This window comes from Ursus arctos, unplaced genomic scaffold (genome assembly GCF_023065955.2).
Source record: "Ursus arctos isolate Adak ecotype North America unplaced genomic scaffold, UrsArc2.0 scaffold_6, whole genome shotgun sequence".
Taxonomy (NCBI): Eukaryota; Metazoa; Chordata; class Mammalia; order Carnivora; family Ursidae; genus Ursus; species Ursus arctos.
This window is the reverse complement of record NW_026623078.1, coordinates 32,462,866-32,475,616: the sequence shown is the minus strand read 5'-3', so window position 1 is coordinate 32,475,616 and position 12,751 is coordinate 32,462,866. Positions and strand designations below refer to the sequence as shown.

General features: G+C 37.6%; 1 long non-coding RNA gene and 1 other non-coding gene across 2 annotated transcripts in view; both read right to left on the bottom strand.

The window, feature by feature from the left end:
* LOC113253034 (uncharacterized) overlaps positions 1–12,751 on the bottom strand; it is a 33,015-nt gene that overhangs the window by 8,135 nt on the left and 12,129 nt on the right. The window contains exon 2 of the long non-coding RNA XR_003315211.4: positions 3,660–3,728. This is a non-coding gene — a long non-coding RNA (uncharacterized LOC113253034). The remainder of the gene's footprint in view (positions 1–3,659; positions 3,729–12,751) is intronic.
* LOC113253088 (U6 spliceosomal RNA) lies at positions 5,521–5,627 on the bottom strand. Its single transcript, XR_003315229.1, has one exon. It is a non-coding gene; the product is annotated as a U6 spliceosomal RNA (small nuclear RNA).

The following is a 12,751-nucleotide window of genomic DNA, read 5'->3' as shown; positions in this document are numbered from 1 at the left end:
TTCATCCTTTTTTCCTCTGTCTCCTCTCATTCACTACGTGACTACATCCACTCCCATGGCCTTAAGTATCATCCATTCTCTGGACGTTCTTTTTTTTTCCCCCGATAGCCCGGACTTGTCCAGACTTAGATTCTAGACTCCTTCAGAGGCTTACTCCAGGTAGGTGTGTAATAGATATCCAAAACGTAACATATGCAAAACAAATTCCTGATTTTTAACTCCTAAAATCTGTGATTTCTCCTACAGATTCTCAGTGTTAGTAATGAGCAATTCTATTCTTCCTGTTACTCAGGGCAAAATCCTTGACAATTTTCTTTCTCCCACACCCTACATACAAATACCAGTAATGTATCTGGAGGCATGGCTTTCAAAATGTCAAAACATGGAGCACTTTTTAATCACCCTTATCATTATCACTATAGTCTGAATAGCATGATGTCTTGTCTGGATTACCGCAATAGCTGTTCACTGGTCTACCTTATTCTGCCCTTGCTCATACAGCCCACAGCAGCCAGAGGGATCCTTTCAAAGAATATATCAGATCGTGTCACTCCTCCAGTCAAGTCTTTCTGATGGTTAATCCAGATGTCTTCTCATGGCTTAGAAGCCCCTGCCTGGTGTGGGCCCCACTCCCTGATCTATTTACTACCAAGACCACACTTTTGTCATTTGCTCCAATCTAGTCTTACTGACTTTTTTTGCCATTCTTTAAACAAACCAAACATACTTCCCATTAGTATCTTTGAACTTGCTGGCTCCATTGGCTGGGGTGCAGTTTCCCAGGTACGCTCAGCTCTGCACCCATGGCAAAGTATCAGAGAGTTTTCCCAACCATTCTTTTTTTTTTTCCTTTTTTAAGATTTGTTTATTTATTTTTGAGAGAGAGAGAGAGTGTGAAGGGGGGCAGAGGCAGAGGGAGAGAGAGATTCTCAAGCAGACTCCCTACTGAGCACAGAGTCCAATGTGGAGCTCGATCCCAGGACCCTGAGATCATGACCTGAGCTAAAACCAAGATCAGACGCTTCACTGACTGAGCCACCCAGGCGCTCCTTCCCAACCATTCTTTTTTTTTTTTTTTTTAAAGATTTTATTTATTTATTTGACAGAGAGAGAGAGACAGCCAGCAAGAGAGGGAACATAAGCAGGGGGAGCAGGAGAGGAAGAAGCAGGCTCCCAGCGGAGGAGCCTGATGCGGGGCTCGATCCCAGGACTCTGGGATCACACCCTTACCCAAAGTCAGATGCTTAACAAATGAGCCACCCATTCTTGACTAAAGCGGCATGACCACCATCCCTCATGTCACCGCATATTCCATTTCCCTATTTTATTTTTTTCAGTAAGTATTGTCCCTTGTCATATTATTTGTTTTTTGTCTTTCTTTTTTAAAATTTCATATAAAGCAAACTTTATTTTTTAATTTAGATTTAATTAACTAAAATGTAGTGTATTATTGGTTTCAGAGGTAGAATTAATGATTCATCAGTTATACAACTGATAACACCCAGTGCTAGTTGCATCAAGTGCCCTCCTTAATGCCCATCACCCAGTTACCCCATCCCCCCACCTGCCTCCCCTCCAGCAACCCTCAGTTTGTTTCCTAGAGTTAAAGGTCTCTAATGGTGTGTCTGTTTCTTGTCTTTCAATTCTACCTAAATATCCATGAAAGCACAGACCTTTGTTTGCTGCTTTCCTTGATACCCAGGACAGCGTCAGGCATAAGTAGATGATTAATAACCAACATGTGATGAATGAATTAGTCGCATTTTTTTCTATGTAGAAGAAGTAGATATAATAAACTAGAAATCTTTTCATGTTTTAGATAACATTCTAGAATGGGTAACCGAAATGAAGATCTGTAATTATTGAAGAAAGAATGTGAAATCTTATTTGTGTGGTCTCCTATAAGCTCATCTATAAAATGGGGATGATAACATCTTTCTAGTCTACTACAAAAACTTGCTATGAGCATTAAATGAGATGATATATAGGAAGTATTTGGATTCTACCCAATATTACAACATCCAGTCTCAGAGAGGTTAAGTAACTTCTTTAAGGTCACATAGCTAATACGATGTAGACTGAATGCAAATGGGTAACTCGCTAACTTTGAAGTTCACGCTCTTTCCTTTATGCTGCAAAGATTCTTTTGTACAGTGTAAAAAAAATTAAGTCAGATTCATAATGAGGGCTAAGTGGCAACACAGAAAAATTGACATTACCCTTAAGCCATTAGATATGGTTGTCAAAGAATGATTAAACTAAAGCTTGGATTGTGTTCTGAGATTGGTGGATCCATTGAGATGGTGGTCAGAACCCAGATCCATACTGTGCTGGTCAGATTATTCTCACAATTTTGTTTGAATTTGGATATCATATTTTAAGGACCGTGGAAAAGCTGAAAACTCTTCCAGGAGGAGTATTTGGGATGATTAAAGTCCTCACAAAATATCCTAAGAGAAATGGTTGATGGAATTAGGGATGTGTTAACTGGGGTGAGAGGGAGGAAAGAGTCAGAAATTACTGGCAGTCACTTAGACCAGAAATTTCAGTCATTCAATACAGCTCCAAACAATAGAACTATGACTATGAGAAGCTAAGCTAAGTTTCTTGGGTGAAATATGCTCTTGCAGGAGTTCTTGAGTTCTTTTTAACTGGAGTTCAAAGAAAACAAACAAACACGATCACGGTAGGGAAGTTTCAAGAGGCATCCAAGTATCAAAGAGGAGATTGAACTAGATAACCTTTGGGTCTGTTCTGACACTTGGATTTCATGCTTTGTCAGAAGAGACAGTCGGGCTGCATCCACCCATTAGCAGGTTTAGGGCCAGTAATTGGGTGGCTATCTCATCCTACTGAGAACGATAAATGTATATGTAATTAAAACATTATCTGGATCTCAGCTGAGACCTTTATGCTCCCCAAGAGTGGCATAAAATAGACTTGAACCCCAAATTCTATGCCTTGAGGAAATACTGTGTAATGTGAATTATTGGAGTGGAAGATGGGTCAAGAGGAGAAGTTTGCATTTTTTAGATTTCCAGATCTCTGAGCTAGCGTAGAACTGAAACTAAGTTTTCTCAAAATCAAAACGAAGCAAAACAAAGCAAGACTCCCACAAACATTAGTGAATTGAGTGATATGTAATAAAGCTTAAAGGCAGGGGCACTTGGGTGGCTTAGTCGGTTAAGCGTCTGCTTTCATCTCAGGTCATGATCCCAGGGTCCCAGGATCAAGTCCCAAGTTGGGCTCCCTGCTTTGCAGGGAGTCTGCTTCTCCCTCTCCCTCTGCTCCTCCCCCAGCTCATGCTCCCGCTCTCTCAAATAAATAAAATCTTAACAAAAATAAGAAAGCTTAAAGGGGACTAGGTGGAGAGGAGGTGTGGTTTATATGGTAGCAAAGCAACTAAACTGGGCATGAGCTTTGTCTGATTTTAAAATGTCCCTGAGCCACCAGCCACAGGGGAATATCACTGGCTTTTTAATCCACATTGGTTGGCTTTATCCCTTTAAAACTCATAAGGACGCTTCTCCTTTCTCTTTCCTCCTCGATCCCATCTCCTCATTTCCTACCTCAGAACTGCCTCAGGAATTTCAGTTTCTTCCCTCTCCTGAAGGGCAGTTTCCCCAGCCCTCAAGCTCTAGAATTCACCTCAGACTCACCATCACAAACCGCAGCTTACCAAGGTGCTCATTAGAGTTGAGGACCTGCTCATCAGAGAAGTCACCATCCTTAGAAAGAATATTAGCATTAGAACAATTTATTAGCATTTCAAATTTATTATTTTAGCCATCATACAGTAGAACTGATTTTTAAAAATATTAAACATCCGAGGAAGTTTTTTGGTCAAATCCCCTATTCCAAGATTAAATAAAAAGAGGCAGCTTAGCATCGTGTTCTGGAGGCAAACAGATTTTGTTTCTGACCTTGTTTTAACATGACCGGCTGTGCCACTTTGGGCTGGTTACTTAACTTCTCTGATTTTTTGATTCGTTCATCTCAAAATGCGATTAATACAATGTGTTGGTGCCATCAGGGTTAAGTCAAATAATGTGTGTGTAGAGCACTTCACCTACTCCTTTTCATCTGGTCAGTGTTCTATAAGCGTTAACACCATTACTAATAAAGTTTCCTCACTCAAAGATCTTTTTAAATTTTCTAAACTCAAAATAAAATTTCAATGACCACTGAAAATTTAGCTTGACAGACTTTGAAGAGTATACTAAGGATATTTACCACTAATATTTTTTCTTCTGCCTATCATTTGCCAAACTGTCACTAAGATTTCTTGAAAATACACTTCAATGGTTTCGGTATCGAAAGCAATTTATTTGACTGGCAGAATGATAGAGGAACTATTAGTTAAATACATTTTACCAATTTTACGACTTTCCCTGGTAGCATGATATCAAGATTAGATACCGTGATCCTAAATAATCACGCTGACCTTTGGCAAAATTGTAAATTAGAAATAGTTTAATTTAGTATCAACTTTCTTTTGACTAAATCCCTATCCCAGCCTTAGACAAAGCTCCAGTCCCGTGCTGTTGTTAGGATAGCCACTCTCACATATAACTATATACATTTAAATTGAAATTAATTAAAATTAAATAAAATTTAAAATTTGAAATTCAGTTACCCAGCTGGACTGGCCACATTTCACAGGCTCAAAAGCCATGTGACAAATGGCTACTTATCAGAGCATGCACATATAAAACATTTTTCATCATTGCAGGAAATTCTATTGGCCAATGCCCCCCAAAACTCAAATAACTTGTATCCTTTCTTGGTCGGGCACCTTCAAAACCGCTTCCCAGTTAGGTGTTATCACTCTAGTATCTTCTCCCTCTGAGATTTGTCTTATATTATCTTCTGCCTCTGTCCTTTGTCTTATATATTTGTCTTATATTATCCACTGGTAGAAGGGGGCTAAGAGGGAGAGAGTGCTGGGATGATTTCCAGGTAAATGAATGCGTAACTATTCATCTTCTATAGCAGTATTTTTCAGAAAGTGGTTCTAGGATGACTGCCATCTTAATCAACTGAAATAGTTGTTTAAATGTGAGATTCTTGGGCCCCATATTAAACCCTCTCCATTTGCCTTTTGAATCAGCTTTCTCAGTCATTGTTACGGAATGCTGAAGTTTGAGGGCCATTGCTGAGAGGGGCAGCCATGATGGGTCTCCAGGAACCAAGAGCCTTATAGTTGGATATTAACTTGCATAGGAATGGAATGCGATGCCCAGTTTAGGTAGCAGAGGTGATATTTTTGTAAGGATTATTTTTGTTGATCTTCAAATTATCCAGTAGAAGACCATCTACTCGTAGGCTCATTGCAGACCTACTTGCTAACATAATTCAATTAGTAAAGCCCACTTACCTACTAAAAGAATTAAAAAAAGGTTTACTCTTGACATGAGGAATTTTCTGTATTAATGTTTTAGAATCATGTCTACTTTTTAATGCTTTCATTTCATTTTATTATCATTGTTATTATTTATTTGTGTATTTATGTTATTGGAGAAAAACATGGAATGCATCATAAATTTGGCTGTCATCCTTGTGCAGGGGCCCTGCTAATCTTCTCCGTATCATTCCAATTTTGGTAAATGTGCTGCTGAAGTGAGGACTATTATTATTTACTGAAGTACAATCGAGAAAATTGTAAGATTTTAAAGTGTACAATGTGATGATTTGATATATGTGTACATTACGAAAGGGGAAATCATGTTAACATTTGTAACTTGGTTTTATGTCATTTATAATTTGATTTTATGTTATTTAAATTTCCTTTGAGAAATAGAGAATTTTTAAAGGAAAAATTAATGAAAGAGGAAAAAACAGGGAAAAACTAACAAAAAATAAACTTTTTAAATAAAATTGAAAATGGCTTAACCAAAGAGACAGAAAAGAAAAACTGTCAAAACCAGAAGCCAAAACCAAACAGTGGGAAGTTTTCTGGCAAGTCTCATCAAGGAAAAAAGAAAGAAAATAGTTAAATAATACTAAGAATAAGAAAAGGAGAATATAAACATGGATATAGGCAATATTTAGGTAATTACAAATAAGGCAATCGGTTAGAAAATCTTAAGTGAAGTTTTGTTTTACTCGTTATCTAGACTTATCATAAAGCATATAATAATTAAAGCAGAGCAATTTGCCACTAATAGACTAGAACAATAGGATAGAGAACTTAGTAGCAAGCATTCAAAGATGAAGAAGTTTACTATAGGACTAAGGTGGCAATGCTAAGCACTGGGGGAGAAAGTGTGGAAACAAGTACTAGCCACTTATACCCACATTGCATCCTGAACTTGAACCATAATACAACTCCAGATGCATTAAAATTTTAAATGTGAAAAATCAAACCAGTAAGATAAAATAAACTAGAAGCAGTTAAAGAATGACTTTATCTTCCTTTCACCAAATCTGTGTGTGTGTGTGTGTGTGTGTGTGTGTATTTTTTCCTTCTGAACTGTCTATTCTGGCAAAAAGGATGAAGTATGAAACAATATACAGTCATGGAAAGATCTCTCTAAGTATTGCTTGCAAAGCCAATTTATAAAAAAAAGGCATGTTATGGTCCCAGTTTTGTTATCAAAAAACAAGCATAATGAAATGAAGCCCATCCCCCAACTCTACATCAATATTTGGAGGCTATCCCAGCTGACATCTCAGATATATAAGAAGTATCCAGTTATTTATTGTTGTTGCGTGTAGTTAAATCAGTTCTTGACCCCATCCTCCCTGTCTTATGGACAATTCAATTGCAGCTGCGTTGGGTCCTGTTTTCCTTTCACTAGTTACTGTCTCACACGTGGGAGGAAGAGCTAATCTTCAGTCCGTCATTGTCAACACTGATCATTTTTCTAGGCGAGGGATAAGCGTTTGAAATCTGGTGTCTTCCTGCTCTTCTGGTACATGTGGGGCAGAGCAATCCTTATGGAGGTGGGGATACTTGTTTAGCAGACACTGCCCTCTTAGAGGAACTCATGCAGTCATCTGGGAAGTCTGGGTGCTAGGATGCTGAGCCCGGACAGCAGGAGTCCTTCACATGTATCCTAGACTTCCACCCTTTATTTATTAAATTATGCTCCATGCTCCAATAAACCTCAAAGATTCCCTCCTCTCCTCTGGCTTCTTCAAACACACCTAGATAACCTCTTATATGACTTTAAATTAACACAAAAGACTAGAGGAAACTGACTTGGAGCCAATTTTGCTTTCATCCTTAAAAAGAGAAAAAAATCCTGAGGAAAAGAAATATAAATTTGCATACCTGATTGAATTGGGGGATGAGGATTAAGAGTGGGATACAGTTGGAGGAAAGAAAAATAGGGAAGACAAACAGAGTTGTAACAAATATATGCTAATATTCTGATTGAGTATGTGTGTAAGAAAAGATCTATAATGATACCAAATAATTACAAATAGTTACTTCTGAGATTAGGGACACCTTTAACTTCAAATAGAACTGTAATATCTGAAATATTTATAAGAATTTGCTACTTTTATGAATTATAAAAGATTAACTCAAAAAGCAAAATAGACCAAGCAAAAGTTGTTTTTTTTTTTTTAATAAAATTTCAGTTTATAATCATTAGGGCTATAACTAAGTCAAGGAAACTGTCTAAACTCCCTAAGATACTGTGTCCATTCATGATGGAGATATAAGGATAAAAGGTTGAAGGTTTAGTTAAAACAAATTCTTTATTATATTTCAACGATTTGAAAAAGAAACTCCAGTATGAAAACAATATGAGTATAACACATGAGTTTCCAACGGGTATATATTTTGAAGCTCTTGAAGTCCTTGGGCAGGTGATACAGTTCAGGCAAAGAACTAGTTCTTCCATGAAAAGAAAGTTTTAATATGCTTTGGGACCTGAGAAATGCCATCTACATGTTGCTTATTAGTCCAGAGACCATCAGAAATATAGAAAGCAAGATTCTGACAAGCCAGTTTTCATTTACTTTGGAACAATTTTATCATGCTCAGTAGAATATAGGACTTAAAATCTGAGAGCTGGATAGAAGGATATATGTTTGCCTCTGAATCCCAGAGTTCTTTGTTTTAAGAAATAGGAGGGGCAAAGAGTCAAGTAACCAGAGATATTAAAAAAAAAAAAAAAAAAAAGTAGTTGCTTCCGTGAAGGTTCAGAGATTTTTCAGGCCCCCAACCAAGGACCTGGAGTCTACCTGTCACTCAGGAACCTGGAATGTAGAGATTTCTCTTGGGAAAAAAATGTGTTGTTTCTTAACCTAAAGTGAGTTCATGCCATCCAGTTGGACCATAAGAAAATACAACTAGGAGCTAAAACCTTTTTTTAAAGCCCCAAATGGTAGTAGTTGAACAAATGAACAACCTGCAACAACAAAGAAAAAGATATATCATGATTTACCATGAGCTAATTCAAGTGGTGAATTATTGCATCATTAAAATTAAAGTAGAAAATGTCATCATTCCAAAAGGGATGAAATAGGATAGTGTAGTGCGGTGATAACAAAATGCTCCCAGATTCATGCTTTTCCAAATACCTTGTTTTGCTGCCTAAATTGTGAACAAAACAAAATTGTTGGCTCTACTATCTGCCTCCTCTCTGACTACAGCCCCTGCCTTAGCCATAGCTCCCTCTCCTTGTCTTTCCCAACCATCCTGTCCTCCTTGCTCTTCTCTGAACAGTCTGCCTAGGAAATGTTGCTCCTTTGAAACAACAACTAAACTGCTTATTTAAATTAAAGACAATGACCCAAAGTTGGTAATGTAGACGTTATTTCATAATTAAAAATGACAAGTTTCCTGGTTCTCAGCATGAACACTAACATTAACTGAGCATGTCACTGGGTTGAGTCCTTTTTCATTCAACATTCCATAAGGAAGTTGTAATTTTTATTGCTCCGTACAGATGAGAAAACTGAGAAAAGCTAGGAAATGTCAGAGCTGAGAGTAAAACTCTGCCTTCTTTTTTTTTTTTTTTTAAGATTTATTTATTTTAGGAAAAGCGAGAGTGCACGTGGAGTGCTGGGGGTGCAGAGGGGGAGGGAGAGAGAGTGTCAAGCAGACCCCGCACTGAGCCGAAATCAGGGCTAGATCTCATGACCCTGTAAAGAACTCTGCCTTCTTAACCAGTAGTCTGTACTAATTCCTCTGAGGTTATATATGAATTGGGTTATATGTATATAAATGAAGTTCCCTGGCAGACCTATAAATAAAAAAAACCCCGAGACTTCTAGAGTTTTCTTACAATGGTTGGCATAAGGTTTTGCTCATTCTCAATATAAAAGAATTCTTTGTCAATATACACCCACACCCACACTCACACCCACCCACCCACCCACCCACACACACACACACACAGGAGTACTATCCATGTTTTCCCTCAAAGCTATAAAAAGGTTACCTAATCTAAAAAAAAAAAGATATTCAGCTTCACATCTTATGAGATCCTCTATAGTTTTAATATCTGTCCTGCCCTGCAGCTATCCCCCAGCAATAAACTATACATAGGAATCATAGTGTAAGGGGAAAATAAAGATATATAGTGACACCAATATGTGAAAGCAAAACATCTGGAAATTCAGTAAAAACATTAATAAACTCAGTGAAAAATTTGGTCAAACTTTTTTGATATTATATAGACAAAAATAAATGAATAGTTAGCTCAGTGGAATAGGTATTTTGGTATTATTTGAAAATAAAATGACAAAGTATTCTAACTATTGTTTCCAGATTATTCTGTTGTGAAGTTGGCCATTTCATTTTAGTCTTAGGTCTGTTTACAAATAGGTGAGGTATAAATAAATGTTTAAAATTTTGGTCAACGGATTGTATTCTACTCAGAGAAACAATAAATTAGCTATTTCTAGGGTTTTCACTGCAAGAAGTATATTTTAGAATATTGGTGTGGGGATGATATAACATATATAAGACATTCGTGTATGGTGGTCAATAACTCAAATCTCTTGATCACATTAAACAAGTAGATTCTTCTAAAGATATTCTCTTCTACTCCTGGAGGTGAAACAGAGCCAGCCCAGGGAAATATTGACATGTAGCCTTGAGGTAAAGAAGGTGGCTGATGACAGAAGGAGATCTCAGAGATGGATCCTGAGGATGAAAACGGTGGTGGCCTTGAAAAGAAACCACTTGGAGGAAATGTGGGAGAATTTGTCTAGAGGATCCTGTGCACAGGTAGGCAAGTTTCCATTGAGAGAGAAGAGGAAGGCACATGCCTCCATTTTTATCTTGGTTTTTGATTTTTTTATTATGGTAAAATATATGTAAAACTTACCACCTTAATCATTTTTAGATGTACAATTTGGAGTCATTAATCATTAAATACATTCATGTTATTGTGTAACCATCACCATTATCCATCTCCAGGGCTTTTTCATCATCCCAAACTGAAACTCCATACCCACTAAATAATAATTCCCATTTTTCTCTCTCCCCTCAGCCCCTAATGAATACTATTCTGCTTTTAGTCTCTATGAATTTGACCACTCCAGGTACTTCTTATACCATAGACTGAATATTTTTGTCCGTCCCAAATTCATATGTTGAAATACTAGTCCCCAGTGTGGTGGTTTTAGGAGGTGAGCCTTTGGTAGTCTTTGCTATCATGAATTGGATTAGTACCCTTACAAAAGAGACTCCAGAAAACGACCTTGTCTCTTCTGTTATGGGAGGACACAGCAAGAAGATGACTGTCCTTGAATGAGAAAACAGGCTCACACCAGACACAGACTCTTCCAGTGCCTTGAGCTGGACTTCCTCACCTCCAGAACTATGAGAAATGAGTGCTTGTTGATTATAAGCCACCAGATCTTTGGTGTTTTATTATAAAAGCCCAAACTAAAACATTTTGCAAGTAGAAACATACACTATTTGTCCTCTTGTGTCTGATTTATTTCACTTAGCATGTTTCCGACTTTCTTCCATGGTGTAGCATGTATCAGAATGCCATTCCTTTTTAAGGCTGAGTTATATTCCATTGTATGGATATACCATATTTTGTTTATCTATTCATCTGTCGCTGGACATGTGGGTTGTTTCATTCATTAGGTTATTGTGAATAATGCTGCTATGAATGTGAGTATACAAATATCTATTCAAATTCCTTCTTTCCACTCTTTCAGGTATATACCCAGAAGTGGTGTTTTTAAATTTTAGAACTTTTTATTGGCATATGACATATACAGTGGTGCACAATGTGGAATAGCTCACTCCTGCTCCCAGTCACTGTGTTGAAGAGCCACCTATTTTCTTGTTTTTTTTTTTTAAAGTATTTTTTGCTTTTTTTTTTTTTTTTAAAGTAAGCTTTATGCCCAATGTGGGGCTTGAACACATGACCCTGAGATAAAGAGTTGCGCGCTTTACTGACTGAGCCAGCCAGGTGCCCCAAAGAGCTGCATATTTTCCAACTCATGGTCCAGAATGTCTTCTGCCTTAAATTATTTGTCTCTTAAAAATGCTCCTTTTGGATGGATAGCTTATGAGATACACCTACTGTTTACTTTCCAACAGTTATATTTTGGATGCTCAAGAAACTCTAGTAATAGGGTAAGGAATAAAGGGAGAATGATTAAAATCTTCAAGCTTTTGGGTAAATTGGATTCAGAACTTATACTTTTACGGATTGCAGTAATGAACTCTGTTCACGCCAGTTCATCTTTGTTTATGGCGGTGAGATTCAGTGAAAAAACACGAGTGTTATGCACTGAATTGTGTCCCCCCCAAATTCGTATGTTGAAGTCATAACTCCAATGTGGCTGTGTTTTGAGATTAGGCTTTTAGGAGGCAATGGAGGCTAAATGAGATCATAAGAATGAGACCCCAGTATAGTGGTTTTATACAAAGAGGAAGAGAGAGATTTTTCTTCTTCCTGCCGCCATGTGAGGACACAGCAAGAAGGTGGCCATCTGCAGGTCAGGGAGAGGGCCCCCGCCAGGTACCGAGTCTCCCTACACCTTGACCTTGGACTTCCCAGCCTCGAGAACTGTGAGAAATTAATGTTTCTTGTTTAAGCCACCCAGTCTGTGGTATTTGTTATGGCAGCTGAAGCTGAGACAGTGTGTCTTACAGCTGAACCTCTATGCCCGTGAAGGAGTCGCTTCTGCTTTTTGAGACTCAGTTTTTTCATTTATAAAATGTTAGTAATATTCCTTATTTCCCCCAAGTAGCTGGGAAAATCACTGAGATAACATATCCCAAGTATGATAGATACACAGTAAATTCTTGAAAGTTACTTCACTTCCCCTTCCAGCCTTTGTTTTTTTTACCACCTAAGCACAGTTGTAAAATGTAAAGGGCACCATATGCTGCCACCATTTTTCAGGCATAATAATAAAAATAGCTAAACATTATTGAGAACTTACTACGGACCAGACACGAGAGCTAACACTTTATTCACATGATCTTGTGCCATTCTCACAGACACTTTAAAATAAACATTGTTATTCCCTTTAACAGATTAGGAAACTGAGGCTCAGAGAAGACAAGTGACTTCTCAAGGTTGCATAGTTATTACAGAGTGGATCTGGGATTTATACCCATGGCTGTCTGACTCCCTGGGCTGTGTTCTTAATCATTTTCTTATTCCCAAGTATATGATTATTGTTCATTCAACCCGAAGGACACAGGAGATTCAATCACTGCTCTCATGCACCTCACTGTCTAGTAGGAAAGGCGAAAGTGAAAATCAATAATTAGTAAATAGTGTGATAAATGTTAAATCTGCACAAGATGTTATTG